Below are 26,937 nucleotides of genomic sequence, written 5' to 3'. Positions count from 1 at the left end.
CACTGTCCACCAAATCAAAGATCTATAGCCATTGTTCTGAACTTGTTGTATTTTAAAGGCAGGCAGCCTTTGAAAAGTCTTCCAGCACCATGCCAGGAAATTGAACCACTTTCATTTGAATTGTCATAGGAAGATTCTGAAGATTACCTGGTAAGACAGGTATCAAACACTAAGGTCCTATCCTGAGCTGAACTGCCAATCATTCAAACTCTATTCCACAGAGCATAATTCTGATGGGCTGGTCATGTTTGAATGTTAAATGTATTTTTGCTTTAAAAATTGTTTTATGGAAAACTCATTCAAGAAAGATGCTCACATGGTGGTCAGAAGTGGTCAGAAGCAGCAATGCAAGATCACATTCAGGGACTCCCTGGGGACTCTCAATTATGAGATATGGAAGGCCATGCCAACTTAGTTATCATGCCTATCATGAAATCAAAGTAGGTGCTTTGCTCTGTGAGTAAAGTAGAATTGCTTTAGCACAAAAAAGTGTGAGATGCTCAAATTTAGTGGCATCTCCCTCGAAACTAGTCATAAGGACTATTTCTATTTCCACCTGTAACTGAGTCTTCCAAGTTCATTTCAACATGATCAGCCATAGCCAGAAACAGTGAATGGTGACCCGCTGACATAATGATGTAATTTTGGTTCTCTTTGAGCCCAAAGGGCAAACGACATTTAAAGTTGAAAATAAAACTATTCTTGAATCAAAATTGTATCTTTCTAGATTAGGGGAAAAGTGTTTTTATAATAAAATAAATAATATTTGAAGGTCTTTTAAAAATGAAACCAAATGTTAGGAGTAATGATGAATGAATGAATGAGTCTGTGTTATCAGAACACTGAAGTTGATTTACCTATCTCTCTCTCTTAAATTTAAAGTTACTGCTGATAAAGAATACACTAGTGCTTTTTCCACCATCAAGATAGTTTCATTAATAATCTGTCAGGCTACCAATCTGAGTAAGGAAAATTTGCTTCTTTAGATTGCCTTCATTTAAATGGAATGAAGTTTGAAAGCTTTTTGTTCTTAAACTGAAAATAGCTAGCAAGAAGGTAATATAGTGCTGACCTGACTTTGAAATAGTCATTTTGCTATAATTGACATCTTTGTGAGTCTTTACCTGGTCTGATTTCTCATCCATATGAACAGTTTTGAAAGAGAAAAAATATTATGAATGTGGAAATCAAATTTAATCAGATATCTACAGAAAGAATATAATGAATTTACTGAGAAATAATGTATAATAATAATGATAATAACTAATGTTTATAGAACCATTCTCCTACCCCCTTCCTCCATTGTGCTTCCCAGTTTACGATTTTATTTTTATCCACATATTGAAATGCAGTAGTTTACTAGACTTGGAATCTGTATACCTTGGTTGAATTCCTAAGGATCAACTCTGAAGGCTATTAACTGCATCTCAAGGGTGGCAACTTATTTTTTTGGGACTTAACATATCTGAAAAATTGGGATATTATGTATAGGACCTAAAGTTTAATATATGACAGAGAATAGGTATTATTGCTTACTTAATCAAAGGTCAACAGAGTCATTTTTATACTAGTAACAGCAGCAACAGTAGTAATTAATAGTAGTAGTCATTTTAGCTACTCTTTTGAAGTAATCAGTCCTTTAACAAACATTTATTAAAAACCTATAATATTCCATTCACTGAGCTAAGTGGTGAGGATTCAAATACAAAACAGAAGAGTTTTTAACCCTCAATGTGCTTACAATTTAATAGGAGAAGAAAATGCACATAGAGAGGCTTAAAAGGGGTGAATGATGCCTGGTGAGAGGATATGATTGAGAAGTCCAGAGCAGTTCTGCCAGATGGGAAATGAAGAGATGATTGGTCTGGAAACTCAATGAATAGAGTTTTGGAGAGGAAGTCTCTAATCAAAGGCTTTCAGGGGTAAACTGTACTTAAAAATATGAGTACTAGGCCTGATGTGCTCTCACAGAATGACAAGGTTCCTAGGGACATGATAGGGAATCCAAAGTAGTGAATCTGTGTGGGAAATTATATATGTGAGGCACTATTATTATATCTAATGTATTGATAAGGAGTGAAAGATGTAGGTGACTTTTCTAAAGTCACTTGGATAGTTAATTTTAGATTTGGAAGAGCAGAGTTCTTATTCCTAATCAATATATCCCCACCCCCTCCAGTTTTAAATGTTCAAATTTTCCTTCATGAATTTCATATTCTTCACTTAGATGCACTCATTTTACCTATCCAAATGTGTTTTTCCTAGTATTCAATACATACATTCTATTCTAGTCAGTTTATGTGCTAGTCAAGTTCCATGAAAATTTACACCTACATGGTTATTTGAATTGAACCAATTTTTAAAAAAATTCAGTTTGATTCCTAACTTTTCCATGAGAAATCTGTTTCATTCCACAATGATCTTTTATATAAATGATTTCCTTCAAACCTTATAGAATAAAGCAAACATGATTTAACATGTGATAACATACTTCCTTATACTGTTCACTGATTCTTGTACCTCAAAGACAGGGACACGCCTTATATTTCTTCCTCCTCAAGCATAATATTATATAAGACGAAGACTTTCCAGAAAGTTCGGAAAGGAAATGGGGGTGTTTAGCCTATAGACAAGAAAAATCAATGGCCTATTATATCTGCCTGGAAGTACCTGAAAGACAGCTACAAAGAAGCAGGATTCAACTCTTTGTTGTTTAGTTGTGTCTGACTTTGTGATCCCATTGGAGTTTTCTTGGCAAAGATATTAGAGTATTTTTCATTTCCTTCTCCAACTCATTTGATAGATGAGGAAACTGAGGCAAAGAGTGACTTGCCCAAGGTCACATAACTGGTTAGTTTTTGAGGCCAGATTTGAACTCAGGAAAATGAGCCTCCACACAATATCCTCTGCACCAATTACCTGCCCCAATTTTTTCCTACTTAGACCCAATAGGCAGTACTAAGACGAATTGCTGGAATTTTCAAAAAAGGTATAAAGGAAAAAAAAAACACCTTACTAAAAATTTGAATTGTTTAAAAGTGGGAATGAGCTGCTTGTGGGGGAAGTGACTTTTCTCTCATTGCAGGTCTTTAAGAAAAAGTTTTAAAAAAAACTTTTTTGGATCTGTTGTTGAATGATCTGATATTTCTTTCTGAGACTGAGGTTGATTTTGTAACAAATGTATTTTAGTTGATTAATTCTAGATATGATATTGATATCAAAAGAAAAATCTGGTAGAAAATTTTGGATTTTCATATATGGGAACTTTTTTGATTTTTTAAGAAATGAGAGTATAAATTTTTTTCTTTCTTTTTCAAAATATGAAATTATGCTATCATAATTTAAGTGCTGGAAGGATCATTAGAGGTCATCTAGTCCAGTGATGTCAAGCTCAAAAAGTAACAGGGATCAGTAATTTGTACATAAGGATACTGCTAGGTCACAAATTGATAGTTTTAAAATGAAATATTATTTGGGTTTTGTGATCTTTTTGCTAAATATTTCCCATATACATTTTAATCTGACTCAAGAGGACTTGTGCAGTCTGTCAGAACTGGTTTGCTACTTCTGATCTATAAAAACATATGAAGAAATTCTGACCCAGAAAGAAAAAGTGATATGTCCAAGGTCACTTTATCATAATAAAACTTCTATTATAAACAAAGCATTCACATACTATTCATTAAATGTTAGCCTATTACTCTAAACAGAAAATATTTTAGTTCAACTATAAGGCCTTTTAATAATAAAGATATATGTCCCAAAAATTTCTTGAGATTTCATTGCTATATACTTTATAAAAATATTTGGAACCATTAACAGAATATGCCACCCTTAGTTATTATAACAACTTTCTTATTTCTTGCTTTTTCCCAAGAAAACAACTTTTGGAACCAATTTATACTCCTATAATTTTTTAAATACATTCAAATCCCCAAGTCCATAAGTTTCATGAACAATATAAAACAAATTGGAAAACTTGAAAAGTTAAAAAATTAAAAATTCATTTTTCAGTAACAAATGATACATTCTATATAAACTTCCTTTTTCCTTTTTGATATTTAAACTTTTATCTCATTTGCTTAACTTGTCTTATCCTTTCTATTGAATTAATAATTGTAAAGAGCCAAGCTTGTTTTTTATCTTTGTATTCTAAGTCCCTAGGAAAGTGCTTTCTGCATTGTAGCTATTTAATAAATTTGTATTGAATTGAACGGAGTATTCCAGTGATAATGTAATAACATAAAAAGGATGGTAAAGCATTTTGGAGTCATTTCAAATAGATGTAAATTTCATAAAATTCCATAATTTCCTTCTCAGACTATTAGTTTAAGAGAAATTTTGGTAAACTATTCATCTACTAGGTTGTGCTATTATATGAAAAAGAAAGAAATACATCTTTCCAATGAATTAATTTTTAAAGGACAGATGGTTTGTGAACTTGTTATTATATGTTTATTTCTTTGGTGAGGGGTTTTCAGACAAATCTATGATTCCATTAGTGAATGAAGCTTCCAGTGCAGGAAAAAAGAAGTGTATAGTGGGGAGATGAGCACCTATTTTAAAATTCAGTTTTAGAACATTACCTGAGAAATTAAAGTCTTAGATTTTAGTCTCAAAATACATAAAAATTAAATTCTAGCAGTTAGTATACAAATGTATATATTCAATATCAGATTATTATCCCATAAACTTCAAAAATAGCCTATAAATTGGATATTGAATTTAGACTGTTCATTGTTTAATGTATATCATTCATTATATATCTGACAAACTCCACTACAAGTTTTTTTAGAAGATCATATCAAAGGTTCAATAACTCTTTTTTAAACATTCTATTTGCTAGAGCTATTTTCAATTGATCATTTTAATTTGATGATTCATTATTTGATTTCCTACTATGTGCAGCTGCATAATTTCCTTATAACTTACTTATTACACCCCTCAAAGAAATATTTCTTAGGAATACACTTTATATGTACATGCATATAAATACATACACACACATATATACATATATAATATACATATAAAATTGAATTTGATTTTTTTCTGGGAGTTTTTTTACTTTCAATGAAACCAAATATGTACAAATTGCTTTCAGTTTTTATTAACATCATAAAATATACCTTTAAATTGAAAAGAATTTAATGTTACAGATTTCTGTAAACTCTTCAATGAAGTTAAGCTAATGAAATAGTATAAAACCAATTTGCTTCTTGAAAAACTATCATCAATAAAGTCAACCTTTGTATGTACTGCAAAGATCCTGTTATAATATAGCTCCCTTGTAGAGGATATAACATGGCAAAGAAAAAATGTCAGACTAAAATATACTATTTTTGGTTAAAAATAAGGCCATATTTTACAAAAGAAATTTAGATATTTTAGTTAAGATCTAGGCAAGTTAAAAAATGGTTACTTATCTCGACATTTTGATTAGCAGAGTGACCTTAGGCAAGTCACTTAACCCTGATTGCCTTGCATCTAGGATCACCTCCAGTTGTCCTGATTAATGTCTGGCCACTGGATTCATTTGGCTCTGGAGGAGAAAGTGAGGCTGGTGACTTAGCACAGCACCCCCTCACTCTAATACAATTCATTTTCTTGTCATGGCATCACCTCCCTGATATTGTGGTCTTCTTTGAAAGTGATGGACAAAAATATTAAAAATTATGATTAGATGGCCAAGTGATGTTGAAATATACTAGTAAATGCAGTAATTAAATTTATATGTGTAGAATATCCATACATAGCATGTCATGGTCTTTCTAAACTTGGTGCCAAAAGAAGAAAAAAAAGAATTTATGAATATTATATATGAAAAAGGAGTAGATAGGCAAGTGAAAATGAGAGTAGTGAAAAAAAAGATGTATATAGTATGGAGTGGTAGAATGTCATTACTGCTTATTTTAAATGTCAGTATCATCTTGTACTTCAAAATGGCCAAGTCAATGCTTAAGGTTCCCTATTTACCAAATCAGCGGATATTAGATCACTTGAAATTCTTCTTGTTGGGAACAGCTATACACCTTATTTTCAGTAGAATCCTAGTAGAGAAACCCTCAAAAAATAATTTGAAAATGGCAAACACTTTTAAGGGAATTTGATGTAGAATGATTTTTTTTTTGCTCAGACTTGACTTGTCCCGACCATCCTTCATGCTCTAAGCATTGTTTAGACTATATTCATAAATTATCTCTTTTCTACTAGACAATTTCATTCCAAAATGATATATAGGCTACTCAGTGTAAAAAGCCTTGATAAATATATACTGGAATGAACTTATAACTCTTAAATTTTATATTATTACTTATTTAATTTTATGTCTTTTTTTTAGATTTTTTTTTTTTTTGCAAGGCAATGGGAAAGTGCCTTGCCCAAAGCCAGCTAGGTAATTATGAAGTGTCTGAGGCTGGATTTGAACTCAGGTATTCCTGACTCCAGGGCTAGTGCTCTATCCAATGTGCCACCTAGCAGGCCCTATATGTCTTTTTGAAATCATTTTTAAAGGTTTGTTGTTTTGACTTGAAGATCATGTAAGAGTGATTTTCGGGAGAATAAGAAAAGGCTGAAGGAGTTAGAATTTCATTTTGCAGAAGTAGTTTGGGAAAGCTTATGTTAGGCACTACAGAGGTACATGATATTGTGCATAATTTAAATATCCTCTGGAAGGGATAATAATGATAATAATTTAAGAGGTTGAGATGTAGTTTGATGAATAAGAATTATGATGCCTCCTAGCTTATTTCCTTTTGTTTTTTTTTCCCCCTGGAGAGGATTCAAAATGCAGAAACCATCAAAGTAGAATGAACTTCATTAACCAATTTGTTTTTTCTTTCTTTGTATTTTCAAAGCTATTTACTATGAATTCATAGAATTGAACAAATTCAATTTGTATAGATTTTGAATTTGCTCTACTTTGAGCCAGTTCTTGGCCTTTTAATCAAAAGTCTTTGAGATCAAAGACTTTGCCCTATTTTGTGTTTCCTTCCTCCTTTCCCAACTCCAGGTTCCTAGGACTAAAATGCTATCCTCTTTATATTTGCTTGTTCTACTTAAAACTATTTTAACTGACTGCAATTTTTCTGGTTTCTCTATTTCCTTCTTATTCTTTTGAGAACAATTCAGGAACATCAGCATTTTCATAACAAATCAGATAATTATTCTCCCTAGTCTAACAAATACTGTACTAATAATAACTCTGTATCTTGTACATGGTCTTTACCTGATGCATCAGTGTAAAATAAGAAACTTTAATGTACCTACTTACTTGTATAATTGCAAATGCATAAAGAATTTCTTTTAAGAATTTTTTTTCTCTTAAGGACAAAATCTTTTAAAATAGTTATCTACCAATATTTATCTGTATTAAAGTATCTATATTAAAGTAAGGAATGCCATAAGAACTTTTCTTTATGAAAATTCATTTCATAACATAGGGTATGGTTTTCTTTTTTAAGTTTAACAGTGAAAGATCTGCTCTGAGCCCCAACTTCTCCTTGACCAGATAGTTCATTTGGACATTCTTTGATCTACAAAAGAGAAAATAGGACTTAGGGCTACTTATCACACTGAGATAGTTGTTATTCATCCCAATGAGATATGGAACTTAGATGAAAAGCTGCTATGAATTCTTATGTAAATGATCCTTTATTTTTTCTCCCTTCTCTTGTTCAGTGTCTCTGCCATCTTCTTTTAGATCATTTTTTCCTACAAATTTCCACACTATAAATCATCCCCAAATTCTCTTTGCTACTCTGTATACAGCTTACTGTATTTCAGATTACCACAATACTGGCTTTGACTTCTCATACAAGTCCATTTCATTTTGGATGACCTTTTCTAATGTCATCTACCCTTACCTCTCTTTAACCTTAGCCTAATAAATAGAATTCTAGAATTTCAGAATTAAAAAGAATTAGAGCATATATAGTTCAAACTTCTTATTTTAATATATGAGAAAATTTAAGAAGTGAACAATTCATGTCAGACTAAGGTTATTTTTTTTAACATGTATAGAATCCAGGCCACACTGGTAGTATGCAATAGCAGACATATTGCTAATGTGCCTTGTCCTAGACAGACTGTATTTAAAGCAGTTCCTAATTACAATAGACTGACAAGAATTCAAAGCAGAGCAGTTAGGATGGTGAGGTGACTGGAAAATATATCAAAGGAAAACGCATTTGAAGCAACTTGATTTGTCCAGGTTGTCAAAGAGATATAGATGGGATAAAATAATTGTCTTTGAATATTTGAAAGACTGGTATGTCAGGGAAAAGACCAAACTTGTTTTGCCTAGCAATAGAGGGAATATTGAGAAATAATAGATGAGAGACATATTTTAACTTCATTCAAAAAAAAAGCAATGACAGAAGCTTCCAAAATAAAATTAGGCTAATTAAGTAGTGGATGCCCAATTATTGATGATTTTCAAGCAAAAGAAGAATGGGAGATATTGAGGAGATATAGAAGTAATTCTTGCTCAGAAGTGATTTGGTCTATATATTTATGTTATTTTTCCTTCCTGAAGAGGATTATGACATCAGGAAGGTGATGTCATGACATGTAAGTAATTTTAATTTAAGTGAGATGGTGCTGTGCTCATTTTCTTCTCCAGAGCATCTGGGCTCAGTGGTCAGATATAGATCAAGTCAATTGGAGATAGCCCCTCATAACTATGTCATTGTGTTTATGTTAGGTGGTCTCTATGTCCTCTGATATTGACTGTCCAGACCTAATCTGGACCAATATGGTAGAACCAATAGTTAAAATGCCCTTTTTCCTTTCTTTTAGCCCTCCTTAAACCTGGGCCCTCTTGACTAGAAGAGCTATGCATTCACCATTTAGGTGAAGTGGGGGTCACCAATTTTAATATTGGAAGGATGATCTTTTTGAAGTGCCTGCCTCTACATACTAAGTCCTCTGTGCCTTAATATCTGCTTTGCCACTAAGCTTACAAGTTGCCTAAGTCCTGTTCTTTGACCTGCTGGTGTAACCCAATAACCCTTGACCCTTACCATCCAACCCATTGCTGAACCTTTAGGGTCTTTTTTTTATCTGCAGCTAAATTTTTAAAAATTTTGTTTTCGGCAATTAGGGTACAAACTCCTTGAAAGCAGTAATTGTCTATTTTTTCAATGTGTATTCCTAGTGCTTATTACAGTCAGAGATACATATTGTATATACTAAACACTTAATATATGCCATTCAGGTACACATGAAGATTCTCATTTTAACCTGATTAAGAGTATATAGTAATATTTTGCTCAGTGATATGTTATTTGGTGGTTGCCAATAGTTAATATGAACCTCATTTTAATTTAACAAACATTTATTGAGTAATTTTTGGAATAGTCTTTGCTGTTGGACTGCCACAGTTTTTCATGAGGAAAGTTAATTTCATCTTCATTTTTATATAAAGATTAAATTGTCTATCATTACATAGAAAAAGTAGTGATGAATTCTTTTCTGTCCTAATTTCAGTAGACCCTTTATCCTTCATTGTATGATACTTTGTGGCTACTATAAAAGTTCTGTAGTTTAATTGTAGCTAATTTTAGCTCATATTCCCTTTAGCGTATAACTTGGCCTCTACTATGAACACTTGGAAACATAGGGTAGAAAAATATTTTTGATCAAGTCATAGAAAATAATTCAAAATGACTTTTACTATATTACTATTGATATCAAACATTGATTATATGCTGTCAAGGAATTGGTTTACTAGTTCTCTGATGCTTGAAATGGTGTTTGCTTTTTCTTCTCTAATCCTTTTTACTTAACAAATATTTATTGTAGTTTTGCTTTATGTATTGTTAGCCCTATGAAAGCAACTGATGTACAAAACCATCTTACAGGACATTGTCTTAGTCTTCAATTATGTTGTTTCTTTCTTCTTCCTCGATATTCACACAATATTTTCCTGGTTTTATATTTGGTGATGTTAAATGAATTCAACTTATTATACACAGGAATTCTCATAATTTCCCCTCCACAAAGCAACTGAAAGTATAAAAGTGTTTATTTTGTATCTGTTCTTTCTTAAACACAGCTGGCACTTTAAATAATTACAATATAATAATAATAATAATAATAATAATAGTTACAATAAACTATTACATGTAGTGAGCATGCTTTGGTATATCACACTGATTTGATAGATGCTTCTCTTATGATCAGGATAGATGTTTCATTCAATTAGGTACTATTTAAAGACTTTTCACTCAGCTTTATGGGAGTTTGAAATCAGGGTACTTTCACTTAACATTTATCACTGATGGCAAGACTAGTTTTCCACTCCCTTGTTTGCTGTCATATAAACACACATGTCATAATACCTGAGAGTTGTCCTTTGTTTTTGAAGATCATGACCTTAGAGAGGTAATGCCATGATATTCATGTGAATTGGATTTGAGTGGAGGGGTGCTGTGCTAAGTCAACAGCCTCATTTTCTCTTCTGGGGTCATCTAGATATGAATCAGTATGATTGGTGATAGCCCTGGATGTGGGATAAGCAGGGTTAAGTGAGTTGCCCAAGATCACATAGCTAGTAAGTATCTGAGATCAGATTTGAATTCAGATCTTCCTGACTTTAGGACTGGCATTCTCCCCACTGGGATTCTAACTGCCTCATCTAGCTGCTATTTTATGATATGGATTGTTGGTAAGAGAAGACCATAAAGTTGTTGATTTCCCTTTATAATCTATTATTTGATATTAGGGAATGAAACTACAAATTTAAGGAATGTTTATTGACTTCCTTGAATACAAGCCCAGAAAGTACAATATGAGATAAGTCAACCTGACTAAACTGATCAATGTCTCTTAGTGACTAGTGGGCATTCTTTCATTAGTCAGAGCTGGGGACACTTACACAAAATCTTATTCTAACTGAAAACAAACTATTCTTCTTTACTCTTATGATTATATAACCTTGTTTATAAGACTGGATTCTTGATTATTGCAGAGACAAATAAGTAATCTGCAATAGGAACTGTTTTTCTTTGAACATCTAATTGTTTTTATTTTTTATTCAAAAAAAGATAGTGTACCTTCACTTCACACCTTATAAGTGATTAATTTATTGTTAATTGGCAAATATTAGCTATGATAAAAATAAGATAATATAAATAGATAACATTTAGATTTTTAATGTTTATTTCAATAAATACTCTCTTAATGTCTTAAGATATTAGAATCTTAGATTTTGAGTGGGAAGGGATCTCATAGGGCTGAAATTCTATGTAATCTGGTCTAATCCCCTGAATATATATAAACTAAGACCTAGCCAGATTAACTAATTTGCCCACAGTCACACAAGAATGAAATAACAGAGGCAACATTGGAATTAGTGGTAGAGTGATGAGTACATTGGCTCTGGAGTCATAGCAACTGACTTCAAATCCCTTCTTTGATGCTCTTACTTGTATGACATCAAATAGATCATTTCTTCTGCTTTTATATCCATTTCCTCATTCATGAATTTAGGATGTTGGACCAGATGATATTTGAGATTGCTTCTCACTTTCTCACAGATAATCTTACATACTCAGTTTCTCTACAACATTTACATCTTGTTCAATAGGATACTTTCTTATACTTGTCTATTGTATTACCTTATAAGAATGTTGTAGATTGAGTTATTTTTTCCTGCTATGGTATGATCATGTATTTTTCTGTGTGAAAATCATCTATTTCAGAGATAGTAGAGATTCCTGAATGCAAAAGGAAATCATTGGTATGGTAGAGAAATCCCTTCAAAGGCCTATTGACAGTAGAGCAGATTTAGTCTTGCTCTTGGAGTCATCTTGCCATAATGGTTGATTCCTGAACTGAAATCTGGGTTTAAGTTCTATTTCTGACACAACTAGCTGCATGACTATAGAGAAGTAGGTTAAATTATTGGAGTCATAATAAACTGAACCATAAAATGAAGAACTCAGGCTATTTTGTAGGATTATCAGGAGGTGCAACTGAACTAACAAGTAAAGAGCTTTGGAAGTTTTAGAGAACTGTGTAAAGGTCAGATAATTTATTAAATGATGTCTTTAATGTTCTTAGCCTTTAGTGGAAGTCCTTGAACTATTAACCATTGATTAATTTAAAAGAACCTGGTACCTTAAAGAAAAAGCTATGAAAATTTAGTTTGTCATTTTGCATTGAATAAACATCAATGAAGAAATTATGATTATTTTAAAGAGTCAAATTTGTGTTTATATTTATTGTAGTTACAATCATTTTCTCTGTCATGCCCATATGTATATATATAGACATAGATATATATAAAATATAAACAATTTTAACAATTTTTTAAAAAAGAAAGGTAAAGTCAAATACTTCTTTCAGAAAAGTTTAATATTGGTTGCCTTGATATATTTTTACTATTTTTTAAAAAATGAAGAGGGTTTTGACCTCTCCCCCTCACTGATACAGCCTCTGTACCTGAATACAGTGATTTATTCACTAGAATTTTTTCCCCTGATTCTGTTTAGCTAGGGATCATTTGCAGGTTACTTTAAAAATAATGAATAAGATTTGTATTTAAGAAGTCAGACAACATGAAATGTGAATAAGAAATGAGGAATAGAAAAATAGAGGTAGAGAAGAGTATTATGACAACTCATTTGCTACTAATGAATGTACAGTGCTCTGTAAAATAATCATGTTAACCAGAACACTGGTCTTCCTGCCTCATCTAAATTTCCCTAATAGTCTGTCAAGCAAAGCTGATTCAAAGATATCAGTAAAAGAAAGTAGAACCAACTGCTGAAAGGTTTATATGTTTCAAAAATACTCATAACAACAATGAAAGCAACTAAAAGAAGCTTTCTCTGTGAGCAGACAAGTGGATTAAAGGAGTATGTTTGGTTATAAACAATTTGGATTCTCATCATCAGATTCATGAGAAGAACATTATGTTTCCCAAGCTAGTTCCTTATGGAGCTACATTTGTGCCTTTTCCACGACTTCAGCCATCAATATCTGATTCAGGAAAAAGGTATTGTAGAGTCATATATATCATAAAGGTCTTGAAATTATTAGAAAATTTTGAACCTTTTTACTGGTATGCTAACAGCTGTGATTCTTTGAGTATTTCTTCTCTTTCCTCCTCAACAGCTACAAGTTTCAAATAAAAAAAAGCTGTAACTATCTTAAAATTAGGTTGTAAAAATATAAATGTTTTAACTTTCACTATGATAGGTACATATTTTAGAAAACTGTCTCATTAAAGCATCATGTTTCTGATTTTTTTTTAGAGCAGTGATGTATTGTTAGCATGAGTATGTGTGTGCCTGTTTAAAATTATCAGCCTAAAATGCTCTCCATTAAAAAATGGAGGAGAAACTGCATTTCTTAAAATTGTCTTTTTCATAGCTGATTTAAAGTTGTTATGGCTACAAACTTTGTGCTAAAGAGTAACTGCCTTATTTTGAAAAATAGATTCATGATTTACATATTAATTTTATATTCTTTAAATGAAAGTGTTATGGTTTTGTGCTGCATAAATATTTCAAACCTGAGTTTCCCTCTACTGTTGAATAAAGAAGATAATTCCCTACAATTTCAGTTTCTTTTCATTTCATCTTCCAGCATTGTGGATGAGATTGTAACAAATATGTTGATGTCACTAGTCAGGGGAATAATTTTACCTAATGAGCAAAAGGACGTGCTAACCAATTTCTATTAGTAAAAATGAGCTTAGCAAGAAGCCTGAGCTATAGGAAAAAAGCCATCAAAGATGAAATCTTCACTCTATTAATACTTTCTTGGTGATGAACATTTAAAATATAAAAACTCCTTTAAAAAAAGTGGATTATTGAAAAGTAAGTATACAGATATTGACCATAAATGACTGAAGTTCATTGGATGTGCATTCAATAGAATCTTGATTTGGTTTGTGTGTAATCAGTAAAATTTGAATTATAACATTCATGATTTTTTTCAAAGATATGCAATTATATACTCTTAATCTTGGTTAATCCACCCACATTTCTATCAGGGTTTTCCCCTTGTTCAGTGGAAAGAAGACCCCAGAAATGAATCAGGGACAAAGTTGTTGCTACTGGATAAACAGTATATGATTCTTTGGTGGTTTCCCCCAATATAGAGAAGCATAACTCAATGAATTACTAAAGATTGTTTTTCCATTCTGGAAAATACATAAGGGAATGCTGAGTGTCCTTTGTGATCTTTGGAATGTAAGATGAGGATAACCACATATGAAATTTCTCTGTAGAAGAAAATTACTTTTGTTTTTTTACATTTTAGAGAATGATGTCTACGGAAAAACAAAAGTTTTCCTTCCATATGTTTATAACAGTTCATTTTCAGATCTATAGGGTAGAAAATTGGGAAGACTGAGATCTGTATTCAGTTCTAATCTCTTCTCTGAGCTCCAGTCTTACATCACCAGTTGTTAGTTGGTCATTTCAAACTGAAAGTCCTGGAGATATGGTAAAGTTAATCTGTCTAAATCTGAAGTCATCATATCTTGCCTTAAACCCCTCCTTTTCCAAACTGCCATTTTTCTCTTGATGATATACTATCCTTCCCAGTGTATGGGGTTCATAATCATAGTATTATCATGGATTCCTCACTATCTCATACCTCATATATCTAAAACAAATGTCTACTAAACTTGTTTCTAACTTTCATAGAATTATCCACATCCTACCCCTTAATGTTATTAGCATTTTAGTTCAGACCCTTTTGACCATTTAATCAAGCCATCATTATGGCTTCCTAATGAATTCCCTTGTCTCAAGTCTCAAGGATATGGACATGTGACTCCACCACCCAACGATTTTCTCTTCTTTTCAGAATACAGTAGAAACCTTCTGTTTTGCTTTTAAAGTTCTTACAACTTGTTTTAACCTACCATTCCAAAGTCATTGTATCTTACTCCTTCTCCCACAAACTGTAATCCAACAAACTCTCTTTCTCTTTGTTTCTCACAAACTCAATTTTATTTCCCATCTCTTTACCTTTACTTTGCCATTGTTCATATACTAATGGAAATCCTCCTTATCTCTGCCTCATAATTTCCCTCTTTTCCTTTAAAATTCATTTCAGTTAACATCTACATGAATCTTTTCCTGATCCCCTCAAATATTATTTCCTTACCTTACAAGTTGTCTTGAATTCAACCGCTATACACAATATACATATATATGTTTATGTGTATATATTTATTTATTAATCTTATAGTTAGAATGTAAATATAAAATATGTTTGCATGTGTGTCCTCTCTCCCAACCTTTGGAATGTAATCTCTTTGTAATAAGGGATTACTTCATTTTTTAATACTAATAACTTTAGCAATTATCACAATGGGTGGTATGTAATTAACCCTTAATAAATGGCTGTTGTCTGAATGATTGATTAAATGATAGTATTTAATGAGGAAGAATAAGCTTTATCAATCCTATATTTCTAGGAAACAAACTCTGAGGAAATCTTTCACCAAAAATGATGACTTAGTAGACCAAATCCAGAGACCTCCTTAATGGGCACAAATCTTAGGTCATTTACCTTAGGTCGCATGATGTTTCAGAAATGACATTTGAACACAGATCCTCTTAACTTCTAGATGAGCATTATACCCTTTTATTTCTATTTTTCTTAGACTCAATTTTCTAAGTGGCTTGGTTATTGCAAGCAGTGGTGTTTCCTTGAATGAAAGTTATTCCTGTTTTTAATTTTCTTTAGATGCACTTCAATACCAAAGACTTCATGTAAGTAAAGTTGAAGTTACTTATAATACCCATTACAAAGCCTTGTATCCCAGGAGAGCTCAATATGTGATGATAATGATTGTGGGAGAGGTAAATGCAGTCCCTAATGCTCTTTTAAGTCAAGCACTGAAGGAATCCATTAGGATTATTGGAATGAAAATGATTTGAGAATAGATAGTCCATATGTAGAAATCTCATGCAGTGTCTCTCATTTTTTATACATCACAGTCAAACTAGCCTCGAAGTTCTAAGTGGTAATAAGGTTGTTGATAGGCAGAAATTGACTTGCTGTAGAATGTTTTCAGTCTGATTGATTCTAATGTAATAAATTTCCAGGCTATATAAAATATCTTATAAACAATTTCAGTCACTAGAAGATTAAATTGGAAAGCATTTGGAACAAGTAGATTACTCATTTTCATTTTAATTTTTATTATAGATTAGGAATTTTAAATTGTGATGAAGGGCATCTTCATGACACACCTATTGAATCAGGAAAACTTCAGTGTATAAGGTGAGATTATATTCAGATTTAAAAAATAAGAAAGTTTATAACTTCCCTCATGGTATATATTATTGTCATTATTATTTTTAGTTCTTCAATATTTTATTTGGCTTAATTATGAAAATGAGCAAAATAGATGAAGCTTTGGACTGAATCATTTAGGCTTTTTTAAATTTTTGTCTCATTTCAAAATAAATCTCTTATGTTGGGTCAGCAATTTTTTAGATTTAAGCTTGATACTTTCAAGTCCCATTTCAATTTTCATCAAATCATAAATTTTGTTTCCTTCTGAAGAATTTTGCTATGGGTAATCATAACAGCCTTTCTGCTTCTTGGTAAGGTGCTCTTTCTCCTAAGCGTGTCTTGAGTCCTTGTCTTTCTTGTAGGAGCTCATGTTTTCCACATTTCTTGCAGTATGTTCTATGGATTTTAAGGATGTTCACCATTTTTGAGGATAGAGTTTTCATAGCAACTTTTTATCATATATCATGACTTGTTAAAAAAGGAACGACAAATAACATCACTGTTACTTTCATATATAATTGTTACTATCACAAAGAGAGGGTTCAATCTGTGAGACACTCTCCCCCTCCTCCCACCATGACTGTGATTTAATGACTATCTATATCAATTCAACTTTTAAAATATGTATATGTTTTAGCTAATATATATATATATATATGTATATATGTTTACATAAAACCTTGGGTGGCAGGGGTTTGGCATGATGAGTATATACCGGATGTTCCTGACTTCTCTCGTCTCAAAGTGACAATTTCTAGTAATAGGGTAGAGCAATATCATCAGTGGTTAAGGATGAATCACCTACTTTTTAGCTGATTACCTAGAGAGACTCTGCAGATGAGTAATCACATCAATGGAAAATTGAATGAGGAAATAAGAGCTGAGTGTGTGATAAATGTAGGTCTGAGGATGAGAAGTAAACCACATAGTGCTGCCAGAAGTTCAAAACAGAAACACATATAAAGCAATATATACAATAGTTAATTATTCTTATCCATTTGTTGTTCTGGCATTTCAGTTATGTCCAACTTTGCCTCCTCATTTGGGTAGCATTTCCTTAAGCAAAGATACTGGGGTGTTTTGCTATTATTTTTCTCTAACTCATTTTACAGATGAGGAAATTGAGGCAAATGGCTAAGTGACTTGCTCAGTGTCATATGGCTAGTAAGTATTGAAGCCAGATTTAAAAGCTGAAAGCTGAGTCTTTTTTGAATCCAGACCTGGTAGAATTTCTTCTGCCTAGAGGCCCATTCTGATCCTTAGCTGGTTATGAAGGCAAACTTTTTTAAAACATCTAATATAACATGATTTCAGTTATCTCTAAGAGCAAACTTAGAGGACCAATATGGAGTATTAGAAAGTCAAACAGAATTATTTTCTTGTTTCTAAGTAAACACTAGACTCTATAGCCAGTTAGATTCAATGAAATCAATGTTAGATACTTGGTTATCTATTAAATAGTCAGTTGTATAGATATAGAATTAAAGTTTAATTGCCTAAACAAAAGGAATAGGTAAAGGAATTGATAGGAATGAAAGAAATTAAATGTCTTTAAAATTAGTACCAAGGGAGATGAATCATTATAAAATAGATTTTGATTTTTAACACTAGAATTTTTGAGTGAACCAGAAAAGACAAAAAAATACTGTGCAACAAGTGAATTAAATGGTTAGATTGTTTTGAAAATTAGACTTTGAATCTGACAAAGGGAATTTTGAGGACCTTTAGAGGAAGAAATTTTGAGAAAAGGATAAAATATCAAAACCCTTATAGGATGGGTAGAGAGTAAAAGAAGTATTAGATGTTTGTGTAGGGCATCTGGAGTCAGGAAGACTCATCTTTTTGAGTTCTAATATGGCCTCAGACATTCACTAGCTGTGTGAACTTAAGCAAGTCACTAACATTGCTTGGCCCAATTCTCTATTTATAAAATAAGTAGGAGAGGGAAATGGCAAACTATTCCAGTATTTTTGCCAAGAAAAACCAAAATGAGAGCACAGAAAATCATACATGATTGATACAACCGAACAGCAACAAAAAGTATAAGATTAGAAATATCAACCACACAATTTTATATTTGATCTTGTTGGTAATAGGAACCATTGCAGTTCACCAACTAAGATGGTGACATAGAAGAGATGTGATGAAAGCAGAAACTGGCTAAACTTTCACCACATTAGGTATGTGTAGGGGTGCAAATGAAGAGTCAAGAATGACTTTTACATTCCTTTATTTTTTCTTTCTTTTTAAATGAACCTAGAATTTCTTCTATTATTTCAGATCTCTGCCTTTTCAAATACTGACATTCTAAAATTACCTGGATTGTGAGGCAACTAACTGGTGGTGCAATAGATAGAGCACCTTCCTCTCTGGGTTCTTTTGGGTTTCAAAAGAAATAATGTTGACACATTATTATATCTGACAGTATTGTTTATTTCCCTATTCTTCCCTGTCAATGAGAGCTGATACGGTATTTGTTGAGTCTCAGGGAAGGATGTGAAAGAGGAAGAACTTTCTTCCAGGTACTGCTGAATCCAAATCCAGTTCTTTATCCATTGTACTAAACTTCCTCTCAATGTAATTTTAGGCTGTTTTAAAGGGGGCTTACTATCCAAAAGTAAGAAATTAATAAACCTACTATTTTCTTCCTTGGTCAAATTACATTTGGAATATTGTGCTCTGTTCCTGGGTTGCAGTTTAGGAAGGACGTTTACAAGCTATAGAACATCTTGAAGAGATTAAAAAGTACAAGTCTATGAGTTCATAGGTTGATTGAAGGTGAAAATGTATATCTAGATGAAAAGAACTTAGATTGGTGGAAGTGATTTTGGTGGCACATAACAGTTGTGTTCAAATACATAGAGATTGTTAAGAGGCAGAAGAGTTAAATACATTTCTCTGGCCCTATGGCTCAGAAAAAGATGAATGTTATAAAGGCAAATTTAGCTTTGATAGAAGGCAAAACTTCTTTAATAATTAGAATGATTAAATATGGGTTGAAATGTTTAATCCATCATGTCTCTGACCTTGGGGTATTTACTAAAATTCTAAGAACCTTTTCTTTGTCAAATTAGGGAGTGGTTTGATTAAATGATCTGTAAAATATTACTATGCTCTAAATCTGTGATCCTATTGTTCATATCAGAAATAATGTGATTCTGAAATAAGTGGTGTATAAAGTTTCAATGGGCATAAAAAAACAGCCAAAATTGGACAGGGTGATCTTCTTAATATAGTCTTTCAGTAGTGAATAAATCAGTTTAATTAATGATTAAGTAGAATGATTTTCTGGACCACCAAAAAGTAGAGAGATTATAAATGAAAGTAGAAAAAATTAAATCACAATCTTAGAGTTTCTAAATATGGCTTGAAATTAAAAATAATTTTAGCATTCAGCACTATAACTTTTTTAGTAAAATGTAGTTTTAATAATTTTGCATGCAATCTTCATATTTTGGTGATGAAAGCAAAAATATAAGTTAATTACAATGAATACATGCTGGTCCATGAGAACAATAATGATTTCCTGTTAACATTACTCCCCATGAAAGAAATTCAAGCAGCTTTTTAAGTACTTGAGATAGTAAAGATAATGGCGTCATTTTCTGAAATATTTAATAATTGATATCATTCATATCATATCTCCTTGTTACTGCATTTGAGTGCTATTATTTACATATTAGTGATCCTGAAAGCATTGTTGGAATTTGATCTAACTTGGTTATTCTGTAATGCATTTTTAAGCTGTTCTTTTAGCTATTGCTTGTAATAAACTTATTTTGAAATTTTAAAAGATAAATTGTTCAAGCTAAGTACGGTCATGAGTTAGTGTTTCCTCATTTGCATGAAAAATAAGATTTTTTTGTTTATGAAGACAGCATTCATTGAGTATGTATATATTTTATTTTACACCCAGCACAATGTACAAGTAATTGACAATGAATAAAATGCGTAAATGAGACATAATCCCAACCTGCCACCATCTTCCAGTTTACTTAGGAAAATAAATCATTCACAAATAATTTAATTAATTGATATGGGGCGATTTAAAACTGAGAACCCAAAGAAATATTACTGATAATATGTGCTTTAGGAGCAAGAAGAAGGTTGAAATCAATATATCCTAGACTTTCTGTGAAGAAGTTATGGTTAACTTTGAACTGGGATCTAAAGAATGAAGAGAATTTAGAATAGAGAAAGAGGGAAGAAAAGTTTTTTTTCCTCAATGCCTCACAATAACAAAAAAGTATAAAATATTTAAAATCCCTAGAAGAAAAATCAAAAATAGCTTCTTGCTTTTCCCAAATCATTCTTATTTCAGATGAATACAGCAAATAATTTGTTTGTCTTCTGGTGAGAAAATAAACAATATTCTTGTTTTTTCAATATATCTATTTATCTACATATACATATATGTTTGTGTGTGTGTGTGTGTGTGTGTGTGTGTGTGTGTTCCATTACTAAACTGTAAACTTCATGAGTAAGGACTGATGTCTCATCTATACCTTGGATCTTCCCTGCTGTTTAGTCAAATGCTGATTTTAAGAACTTAACAAATGCTGGATAGTTGAAAGATATGATCTGGAAATTCAATTCTACATTAAGGCAACAAACTAAAGAAAATGCATTACTAACATGCAAAGCTTTTAAGGACAAGTGAATACTTAACTCAGTTTTACACATCAAAATCAGGACTATGATTCTGATTTATCTCTTCTCTTTCCTCCCAAAATGATTCCATATATGTTTTTATATATAGATAAAGCAAACTCATTTGGGCCAGGGACATAGAAAATTTAAAAGTAGCTTGCAGATAGAATTCATTAATGAATACAAGTAAAATCCTCAAATTATTATCAATATTTTATTGAAATAATTTCCAAGATTGCAGAATATTTTTTCTTTTAACCTTTTAACTAAACAACAAACAAACAAACCCAAAACACAAAATTAAACTAACTACTCTTGTTCCAATTCAGTAACATATTTGACAGGGTTATGTGGTCAAAATTCTCATTTTTATTACAATTTTCCCATTCTTGCTGTATGATTTCTTATATTTCCTTTTTTTTAATTGTTTCACCTTTGTGTTCATTCCTTTTATTTATTTCTAGTTTACCTACTACAGTTATGTTTTGAAAAAAATCAAGATGCCTTTCCATGACTTGGAATAACATTTTTCTAAAGAAAAGAATATTGAAGAGTAGCTAAATGATGCAGTGGAGAGTGCACCAGTTCTAAAGTTAGGAAGATGAGTTCAAATCTGCTCTTGACATGTATCAGCTATGTGACCTTAGGCAAGTCACTTAACCCCAATTGTTTCATGGCAACAACAAAAAAGGATAGAATATTGTTTTTATGAGACTATGAAGTTTTAGAGGTGAAATATGTTGCATTTTACTTTTTAAAAAATTTTAATTATAAACTTAATTGTCAACAAAAGGAAATGGCTTCAAAATAAAACAGGCGAAACTTTTTTTTTTCTGAAAAGATAAATATATGAAGATGAATCTTAACAAAAACATCCTTGCATTTGATTTGATAGAAAAGATAATCTTAATTTGCACTTCAAAAAACCATCAATTTAAAAAATATTCTTAGCAAGACACTGCAAATTCTACTCTCACATTACCATATTTAATTATTTTCAAAATGGAAGACCATCAAAGTTTCAACCAGATAACACCTGACATTATAATCGAATGATTAAAATTTAAACTAAAATTTAGTTTAAAATGTTTAATTGCAAATGCAATGCACTTCCATTGACTAGCACAAATATTCAAATATATATATATAAATAAAAATATGAGAAAATTCACAAAATGCAAATAAGAAACAAGAAAAATGACTTAAAATTCTTGTATATTCACATTAAGAAACACATACACATATTTATGTATATGGAGAAAGAGACATAAATTGATATGTGTATGTTTTTCTCATCAAGTATTGACACTGAAATAAAAATCATACTTATATACATAAATAAACATATTAATTGGACTACAATACCATATAATAGAAAGAGCTGAATATCAAAGAAACTGAGTTCAAATTTCACAGAAAAGATTATTACTCTCTGTGTGACCTTGGACAGTGATATTACTGAGTCTTTCTATCCTCATCAATCTAATGACGGAATGGAAAAGAAGGCCTCTAAGATGCCTTCTACTTTTTCTTTTAATTATTCTTTGATTTGATCCCAGTAGTAGTCCAAATCATCTAGCTTGATTCTGGGGCCATTTCCAAACTTTTTTTCTGTATAATCAACATAGACTATATTTGCTATTATTATTGTTTTCTTTAACTACATAGGTATATAATCAGTGTGTGTGCATATGTCTGTATTTGTGCACTTCTGCCACACGCACACACACACAGTATTCCATTATATTTAGTTACTATAATATTCTGATCCATTTACCTAATGAAGGGCACTCAGTTTAGACTAGTGTTTTTGTAACTACAGAGGGCTGCTGAGAAATATATTGCCTGTGCACAGCAGCCCTCCCTCAGATCCAATTCATGTACATGTCATGTCACGGTTTTCTTCAAAAACAATGGGCAAAGAGCAGCAGCAGCAACAACAATATCAACATGAAACAAACTCTTGAACTTGTCTTTTATCCATTCAATAGGGGAATGAAATTGCTTTACATTCAAAGTTTTCATTGACTAGTAGTCTTTCTTACATTTTTGTGCTTTGTTATATTTTAAAAAATCAATGTGTATGATTACTAGAATTAGAACAATTCTAATTATTATAGATAAGTTCTATCTCAAAACACAAACGTGATCCCACCAATCCCTTTTCCTATATTTCCCAAATATTTCTCTACATTTTCATTGGTTTCTATTTCCCATTCTCTCTGTTTCTATGTTAGATGAGAGAGTTACTTTAGCCGCTCTTCATTCTTTGTCTCATTTAATTGCAAATCAAAACATTCCTGTTTGTTCAGTTTCTTTACAGAGAAAGTATAGAATTTTAAGGAAAGAATACACATGAAGGATTCATCCAACTGATATATAAATGCAATAATTCTACTTTAAGGACCTGGTTCTACTATGGATTCAACTGCCATATGTCATAAATTAATTCATGATGCTCTTATAAAAATTAAGATTGTGGTTTAATGTGTAACAAATATATGACTGGCACATTGAACAGTCAGAAAGACACTATTCAAGTATAAAAATTCAATTGAATTTAATTTTGAATCCAAATCTCTTTTCAGATAGTTATTATGTACTGATCATGGGCAAATAATATTGACCTCTCAGAGTTATATTTTTCTCATCTATAAGATTGATACAATATTACTTTTATTATTATTATTACTAATATTATTCACTAGTTTTTAAAAATTATTTAAATTAATTATTTTAAATCTAATTTAAATTAATTAAATTATTTTACTAATAATTATTTCTGATTATTATTATAATACATAATATTACCTTAATCTGTGCCAAAAGTATTTTCCTAAGTGAAGTGTTTACCTTAAAAGTTTATAAAAGCAATAGTTATTGTTATCATTAATAATGTCAAATAATAATACTAAAAATCTATTAGCTCAGGATATATTGCTTCATTAGGGATCTAGTATTATTCAAAAGTATATATATCTATGTTGAAAACATTTGTAGCTATTTCAATTAAACCACCGTAAACACTGAAGTGAGCAAGGATATAGTATGTGGTGATAGTAGTGATGGTTATGGTAGTAACAGTAGTTAATAATAGTAGCGGTAGTATCAACAACAGCTACATCACTAATGTCATTTGAAATCATAATCTTGTTGACATCATCATAGTAGTGAAAACAGTAGTAGCGGAAGCAGATAGAGGATCAACTTGTAGCTAGAAAAGCAGCATTGGAATCAAGAAGATTGTCTTTGAGCACATCCTGGCTCTTGGATTCTAGACAGGTAAATTGAGCTCTCACTTTTCAAGATATCGCTTTAAATAGATATTATTCATCTTTTTGTTGGGGGGGCCATTTATAAGTCTGGTGTATCTTAGGGACCCCTGTTCAGGGTTATTTTGTTAAGTGCACAAAATTACAAGAAAACCAATTATATTGAAATAATAATAATAATGAAAAATATGAAAATAAGTTTACAGACCCCCTGGTTAAGAAATCCTGCTCTAAAGCTTAAAATTATCAATCAGATATCCATCAGCATTGGTAGGAAGTATTTCTTCATTAGGAGTTATCTTTAGCAATGGAATCACAAAGAAATACACTGATATGTAAACATGTGTGTGTGTATGTAAGAGAGAGAGTATGGATGTGATATAGAGATTATATTGTCCACATATAAAATACAAAGCTATTACAGTAAAAACTACACTAAGACTTTAAAATAGATGTATACATAGACTATATGTACATTTATGGACACAATTATATATACACATGCATATTAAGCAAATATGTATATATTTAGTCACATATGTACATTCACATATGCACATTTATAAACATTACCACAATCACTAGATGTAACTTGTCCATATGAATAATCAAACATATGTCAGTCACAATTTTAGTAGTAGTAGGAGAATGGTAGCATCAAAAGGATGAATATTATATCAGTTTCTCCAGTTATATATGAACAATAATATAGCATTATCATTTTTCGTTTAGATTGAAAAAACTGTACATCACCATTGGCACAGTTTTCTAATTTGATTGTCTGATTTTTCTGAAACCAAATGTTTTTTTCCTGATACATAACAATTTCATTAACAACTTATATTTCTATAGTGGTTTAAGGGTCACAAAGAGCTTTTCAAACAACAACCCAATAAGTATTTTTTTATCAGTAATTGCTAATGACTCCACTTAGTCTTTTCTTTTGTGCAGCACATATCTTAAAATAAACTAGTAATTCATTTAGACTCCTGAATTAATTAATTTTGATCTGTTTTAGTATTTTAAATAATAAATAGGCTTCTTTGCAACATTTAACATACTTTCATGAAGCTTACATATGCTACTACTCAGCCACTGCATTTACAGACAATAAACTAATTTTAAACTTAAGGGAAAAATAGATAATATGTTTCATAATTTTGGTCTATTCCATGCGACTACAATTCGGTGTATGAAAATTCTGCTCCATAGTGTATTGAAAATCTCTTAATGGTTTGAAAGTTAAGAAAGGAAAGTACATGTTTAACTGTACTAGACTTTGAATAAACATGTTGTTTTAGATTATCTACAGCATCTGCCTATTATGCATTCAAAACAGAGGAAAAAGGCTTATTTTTTGGCCTGCTATGCTTAATTCCCTTTAGAGTATTTAACTTGTTTCCAAAATATGAGATTTAATGATTGGGATTCCAAAACTAACATCCCAGATGTATCTTATTTTGGACTGGAAATTATTTAATTTTTACGAATGAGTTCATGTTTTTATAATTACTAACACAGGAGCATAGGTAAAGTGAATAAATTTTAAAGTTATTTATCAAGGGAATAAAAGAAAAGATAAATAAATCTCTTCATATTTTCCTTTGAAGGGGTTTGAAATTAAAAAAAAAACTTTAAAAACCTTTAAAAAGCAAATTACCAGACAAATTTCTTAGAAGTTAATTCTATGAAGGATAATAATTGGTTTGGAAGTCTTTGTGAGGGAGAGAACTGTTTCCACATTTATCCCCTTTCTTAAATGGAAAAAAAAATGTACCATTACTAAATATATGAGAAATTATCCTTTCCTATAAGCATTGAATAGGCAATGAATGATCCTGAGTATGCATGAATTAGAAAAATTCTTGCTGGTTTTTAATTGCCTACTGTAGATAAAGATGACTGTTAAATTAAGGAAGAAAAGGACAGAAGAGTGATGGGAAAAGGAGGGCAAGAATTGTCTGCCTTGGGGCAGGTAGGTGGCCCAGTGGATAGAGCACTGGCCCTGAAGTCGGGAGTACCTGAGTTCAAATTCGACCTCAGACACTTAATAATTACCTAGCTGTGTGGCCTTGGGCAAGCCACCTAACCCTGTCACCTTGCAAAAAAACCCCACACAAAACCAAATATATATATATATATATATATATATATATATATATATATATACATACATACATATATATATGTGTGTGTGTGTGTGTATGTATATATATACACATATATATATACATATATATATATATATATATATATATATATATATATATATATATATATGAAGAATTGTCTGCCTATCAGTCATTGGTATGGTATGATGGTATGGGTATGGGTATGGTATGAGTTGCAAGCCTGATCATGTCACTTATTGCATAACATTTTTGGTTCAAAGTTTCGTGGACAAAATGAGGGAATTAGATCTTATTGTATTTTCTAATTCAAAAATTAAGGTCTTATTATCATTATGCTTCCTTGGGGGAATGGCAAAGAAGAATGTCAAGAATGTACCATTGGTTATAAAAGTTTAGGGAACTATAAATGGAATTGTTGACTCAAAGGAAAGAAAAAATAATGGGAGTATCATTTTATCATCAGTCTAAGTTTGAAATATGGAATAAGGTAAATCTAAAGCATTTTTAAAAGACAAATCTCTAAGAAATAACTGGTATCATCTTTTTTTCCTCCCCCAAACTATTTCCCCTTTTTATTTTTGTTCATATTGTTTTAACAAAGATTATTTTGTTAA

General features: G+C 31.3%; 1 protein-coding gene across 2 annotated transcripts in view; it reads left to right on the top strand.

Moving 5' to 3' along the window:
- Nucleotides 1-26,937, top strand: part of KCNT2 (potassium sodium-activated channel subfamily T member 2) — a 537,465-nt gene that overhangs the window by 87,704 nt on the left and 422,824 nt on the right. The window lies entirely within an intron of this gene.

This window comes from Macrotis lagotis, chromosome 2 (genome assembly GCF_037893015.1).
Source record: "Macrotis lagotis isolate mMagLag1 chromosome 2, bilby.v1.9.chrom.fasta, whole genome shotgun sequence".
In the NCBI taxonomy this organism is placed as follows: Eukaryota; Metazoa; Chordata; class Mammalia; order Peramelemorphia; family Peramelidae; genus Macrotis; species Macrotis lagotis.
This window is presented reverse-complemented; position numbering and strand designations above follow the sequence as displayed.